Raw genomic sequence first — 6,421 nt, 5'->3', positions numbered from 1 at the left:
TGTGCCCTGACTTTTTTTTTCAGTTTTGGTTGGTGAAATTTAAACACCAAAATATATAACTGTAAAGCTTTAAATTTAAAAGTTCTTCTGTTGCATTAGGGGGTTAAAGAAGACCTACTGTGCTTGAGCCTATGATACTACACAGTTATAATCTATGACACTCTTGGATTATTATGTTATAACTGCCATAATTTAAATCACAGTATTCATCTTAAATGAATTAATAAAAGAAACGACTCCAGTGACTTCCATATCAGAACACTGACCTTTCATTTACAACATTTACATCAAAGAATCAGCACCTCCGATGGATAGCTCCAAAAACTGTTTGGATTTGAAGTGAAAGTAGGAGTTGAGCTGCAATACATGCATCACGAATTTCGGACTTCCGGTCATTGCGCAATACATACTGGGAAGGATTTTCCGAAAAAGTGAACATCAAACCACCATGTTTATTTTCCCAGTGGGATCCGTCTATTGACAAAGCAGATTTTTTCTAGTCTTTTGAACCATATCACTTTTGTTTCTGGTTCTGATATTGTCATATTTTAGTTTTGGGATTAGGACATTGTAATTGTGTGGTTGTTGGATGTCTTAACACTAGAAAATGGGTTGAGAAATTTGTTTGCGAACTTCATAACTGCTAAAGGGAATCAGATGTGTGTGACTGCAAACCTCCGTTCAAACTGTTTCCCTTCCCAACGGAATTGAAAAATAGTGAAAGGTGAAGACAATGGGCAGGATTGATCCACAGGAAAGACAAAAAAGGAAACCTCTGACTGCCTAAATCATCCCAAGTTTGCAGTGAACATTTTGTATGTGGAGCACCAACAAAGTGGGATCCAGTTTGTTAAGTGAGAGGTGCAGAAGACAAACAGACTGAGCTCAGACTTTCTTGTTCTTGTGGTTTTACTGCAACATCACGTCTTGGTCACTTTGCAGTGGAAGGTGTTTCTTGGTGAACAGTTGGTGCCTTTCGCTTTGGCGCTTTGGTAACCAAGGTGGAGCGAGGGATCGGGATTTTACTTTGATGATGCTCCACATACAAAATGTTCACTATTTTTCAGTTCCGTTGGGAAGGGAAACAGTTTGAACAGAGGTTTGCAGTCACACACATCTGATTCACTTTTGCAGTTATGAAGATCGCAAACAAAACTCAAGATGTTTTCCAGTGTTAGGACATCCAACAACCACACAATTACAATGTCCAAATCCCAAAACTAAAATATGACAATATCAGAACCAGAAACAAAAGTAATATGGTTCAAAAGACTAGAAAAGACTGACTTTGTCAATAGACGCATCCCACTGGGAAAACAAACATGGTGGTTTGATGCTCACTTTTTTGGAATATCCTTCCCAGTATGCATTGCGCAGTGACTGGAAGTCCGAAATTCGTGATGCATGTATAATTGTATATCAATATGGCATCTTGAAAATAAGTGACTAAAGATGACTCAAACATGCACTGCAAATACAACTTCAGCTGAGTAAATGGTGAAACATCTATAACATGATTAAAAGCCCTGAAAAATCGATTTAGCAGAATAGATCTTTTGTACTTACCAAGTTTCTCTGCTGGTTTTCTTCAGAAACTATTCGAATGACCAGCAGAGGTCAGTAGAGAGCAGCTCAGTTCTCAAACACACAGATGCCCTCCCATAAATCTGTGGAGCACTCAGGGTTGAGAGAGTCTAGCAGTCACACATAAAACCTGGTTTAGTCCTGATATAGTCCAAGCTTAGTCCTAGTTCAGTAATGATTTAGCTGTAGTTTAGTTACAGTTTTGTTCACTTCTGGTTTAGTCCTGGTTTAGTCCTGGTTCAGTTCTGGTTTAGGCCTAGTCCTGGTTTATTTCTGTTCAGTCCTGGTTTAGTTCTGATTTAATTCAGGTTCAGTTTTGGTTCAGACCTGGTTCAGTCCCAGTTCAGTCCTGCTTCAGTTCTGTTCAGTTCAGGTTTAGTTCTAGTTCAGACCTGGTTCAGTTCCGGTTTAGTCCTGGTTTAGGCCTAGTCCTGGTTTAGTTCTGTTCAGTCCTGGTTCAGTTTTGGTTTAGTCCTGGTTTAGGCCTAGTCCTGGTTTAGTTCTGTTCAGTCCTGGTTCAGTTTTGGTTTAGTCCTGGTTTAGGCCTAGTCCTGGTTTAGTTCTCTTCAGTCCTGTTTTAGACCTGGTTTATATGAACCCTTCACAGTTTCAGATTTTAATGTATTTCACAAAACTGTGAGTGAAACTAAACTATTTTGTTTGAGTTTTGTGTTTTTTCCTTTGTTGAAGTCATGGATTTATGAATAAAAATGTTTGATTTCGTAAGAAGAATTTCCAAATCTTGACGTCAAAATTGAGAAAGTCCACAAACTGTAATATGTAACAAAGACACACAGGGGCCAGACCTGTTTAGACCTGATTCAGACCTAATGTAGTCCTGCTTTAGTTCTAGTTCATCCTAGTTCAGTCCTGGTTTAGCCCCAAGTTTAGTCTTTGTTTACTTCTGATTCAGTCCTGGTTTAGACCTGGTTCAGTCCTGTTTTAGTCTTGGTTCAGACCTAGTCCTGGTTTAGTTCTGTTCAGTCCTGGTTTAGTTCTGATTTAATTCTGGTTCAGTTTTGGTTCAGTTCTGATTTAGTCCCGGGTTTAGTCTTGGTTTACTTCTGGCTCAGTTCTGGTTTATTTCTGGTTTAGTCCTGGTCTAATCCTGGTTTAGAGTTGGTTTAGACCTGGTTTACTTCTGGCTCAGTTCTGGTTTAGCCCTGGTTTAGTCCCTGGTTCAGTCCTGGTTCAGTCCCAGTCTAGACCTGGTTTACTTCTGGTTCAGTTCTGGTTTAGCCCTGGTTTACTTCTGGTTTAGTCCCTGGTTCAGTCCTGGTTCAGTTCCAGTCTAGACCTGGTTTACTTCTGGTTCAGTTCTGGTTTAGCCCTGGTTTACTTCTGGTTTAGTCCCTGGTTCAGTTCTGGTTTACTTCTGGCTCAGTTCTGGTTTACTCCTGGTTTAGTCCTGCTTCAGTCCTGGTTTAAACCTGGTTCAATCCCAGTCTAGTCCTGGTTTAGAGTTGGTTTAGACCTGGTTTACTTCTGGCTCAGTTCTGGTTTAGCCCTGGTTTAGTCCCTGAGTCAGTCCTGGTTCAGTCCCAGTCTAGACCTGGTTTACTTCTGGTTCAGTCCTGCTTCAGTCCTGGTTTAAACCTGGTTCAATCCCAGTCTAGTCCTGGTTTAGAGCTGGTTTAGTCCTGGTTTAGTCTTGGTCTAGTCCTGTTTTTTTATTGCACTCATATGAAACCACAGCTCGATTGCCTTTACATGGACACAGTTTATTGCAGTAGCTCTATCTCCAAAAGCAAAACTTGTGATAAATAAAAACACTTTGCGCCGCTGCAGTTGTCCCTCCGGCTTCCCGTACTCGTAGTTTTTTATTTATTTTTTCTCACCGGGAAGGAGCAGAGCCACAGAGCAAAGCTAGGGGGCAGTACCACCACATCTCACATATGTACATGAGTGGGACGCATTCAGAGACGCATTCAAAGACATTAGGGAGCATAGGAAAAAATACAAGCCTTTTCTCAACTAAACTTTGAAGGAAAAACTGGCTTCAACAGCAAAACTTTTACTACACAGCAGCAAATAAGGTGTTTTATAGTTACAAAAAATAACATTATATAGGCAAAAGTTGTAACCAATTTTCTTTATACAAATAACTGCAAAAATGCCAATACTAACGCGCCTCCCATCGACAGACAGGGGGCGCTCATACAAGAAACTAATGATGATTTTATCTGTAAACTAGATACAAAAATTAAATCAGAACTTTGCATAAAAATGTACCGTAAACCCTACTCTTCACAAAGGGCCACAATAGAGATTTAAATATATATATTAGTTATTTTCAAATTCCCAAAATTTCAAATGATTGTAACAGGACAATTTTAGATATCATGACATAGAATTCCAAAAATGTATATCTTTTTTCTCAACTACCCCCCCGAAAATCTACAGTTTTTGTCAAAGAAATTCAAAACATCAGGTACACAACAGATATTAATATGATAATTATTAATACAGGGCAATACAGGGTCCTACGTTACGCAAAATTGACTCTTATGAACTTTTAGTCGTGTTATAATTAGGGACGTAATAATAACCGAAATCGTGATACGGTATCGTCAAAAGTCTCACAATAATATCGTGGGTCGTCGTAATATATAGAATTACAAGCCTCTTTGGTTAAATTCATTGTTTTGGTGCAGGGATGGCTAAAAAAACAAAGGGAACTACATAGACCATGATGCTTTGCGGTTTCAGTGCAGACTACATGAAGAAACGACTGTACTGCACTTTTAAATGTTACTTCTTTGTATTATAACAGGACCAAAGGCTTGTCAAGACTTTTTAGAAGGAAAAAGTAGCAAGTTCACACTTTTGTAAGCCTCCACAAAATATCGGAAAAGATATCGATGCACATTGTGAAATTATCGTATCGAGAAATTTGGATATCATCACATCCCTAGTTATAATGTTGTTTCCTCCATCAAAAACAGACCGGGAGTTGCGTTTTGTTTCATTCACACATGTTTGAGTAGCTCTATTACGAGTCTGTCTACATCTCCAAAACGCAAAATGCTCCGTTCCAACTTGTGATGTCATGAAGTGGTAGTTTTCAAGTTAACAGTTATTTTTTGTGTTTAATTCAGCAGAGATCCGGAATTCTCAAGCAGAAATCATAGTGATTCTAGTGAAAGTATGTGGAATTTAAAAACACAATCGAGCACTTCCTGTATTACCACATGACATCACAAGGTGGAACCGTGTTTTGACATAACTCCAGGTCTGTTGATGATGAGGAAACATTAGAACACAGAGCACAAAACAGCGTAATATGGGCCCTTTAAATACTTTTCATTCTTTGTTCGAGAGTTTTTCGGGGAAATATAGGATCAGACAAAAATAGCTCAAATTGTTCATAATGTACAGATAAGACATTTTTGTCACATTTTAAAATATTTTCTTTAAGTTGGTTTAGCGCCAGTGCACCTCCAGGGGGCGCTGGTACCACATTCAAACCAAGCACGAAAATACCAATCAGGTTTGGGGGATTTTTGGGGGTTTTCAGTCAAACATCTTTTAGAGGTATAGAGTTAGGTTTACCAGTGCAGTTTGCTCACAAAAAATTTAAATATTCAAAATAAAATGAATAAATTAAAATTAAATAAAAAAGAAAAAAAAAATTGAGAAACCTTTTTATTTTTATTATTTTACTTTTTTTAAACATTGCAAATCTGCTGAATAATTTCATATTATTTATTAAAGCCACAGTATGTAAATTTCTGAAGGACTCATGCCACACTTGTATGATTCCATGGAAATAGAAAAAAGCCATACTTTGGAACATTCTCCACGGAGATAGGATTTTCATGAACAAAATTTCCATAGAAACAAACAGGAGGGAGTTGCAAGCCTTTTCACAGTAAAAATGCCTTTTTGTAAACACGCAAAGAATTTTATAATTGGACATTTGTCTCGCCACAGTTGCAAAAATTTTGAAAATATTTCACGATTTTTTTACAGAATAATTTTATATAATTTGTTTAATATTGGGCCAATATCTGCAAAAATTTAAGAATGAAACAGTTGTATATGGTTGGAATAAACATTTGAAAGAGGAAATGTACCGTACTCTTTCTTTAGTGAATCATACAAAAATAATTTAACTTCACTTTGGTAACTTCAAAAAGAATAAAAATGTAAATATTTGGTGAGCAGATTTTCATACATATTTCTACATTTAATTTTGCTCAAAAGGTTCAGTTAAGTCGTGTGTTTACTGTATTAAAATAGTCTTGTAATATGGGATTTAATAAATGCCCACAAATAAAAGTCATAAGTTCCTATCGTCTTATAATGCCACTCTAAAATATTGCACCAAAAATATGATTAAATAAAAGTGAGAGTTAAAGACGAAGAGTAAATTATATGAACTTGTATTTAACTGAAATCTGAAATGATGCAGGTTTGATGGAGGAGAGACGTGCCACAGACTTATCCAGATATATTTCCAATTTAATCAGGTTCAGTTCCAGCTGAGTCCTGGTTCAGTCCTGGTTCAGTCCCAGCTGAGTCTGGCTTTAGTCCTGGATCAGTATCAGTTGACTCCTGGTTCAGTTCTGGTTCAGTCCTAGCCGAGTCCTTGGTTTCCTGGTTTAGTCCCAGTTGAACCCTTGGTTTAGTCCTGGTTCAATCTCAGCTGAGTCCTGGTTCAGTCCTGATTGTCCCAGCTGACTCCGGGTATAGTCCTCGTCCAGTCTTGGTTTAGTCCTTAGACAGTATGAATCAAAGTGAATGAAGAATTTCCTGGTCCTGATCCAGTCCTGGATTAGTCCAGATTTCATCCTGGTCCAGTCCTGGTTTAGTCCAGATTTCATCCTGGTCCAGT

This window comes from Boleophthalmus pectinirostris, unplaced genomic scaffold, assembly GCF_026225935.1.
Source record: "Boleophthalmus pectinirostris isolate CB_2022bp ecotype Guang Dong unplaced genomic scaffold, ASM2622593v1 HiC_scaffold_20, whole genome shotgun sequence".
In the NCBI taxonomy this organism is placed as follows: Eukaryota; Metazoa; Chordata; class Actinopteri; order Gobiiformes; family Gobiidae; genus Boleophthalmus; species Boleophthalmus pectinirostris.
Note: the sequence above shows the minus strand (reverse complement) of the source record.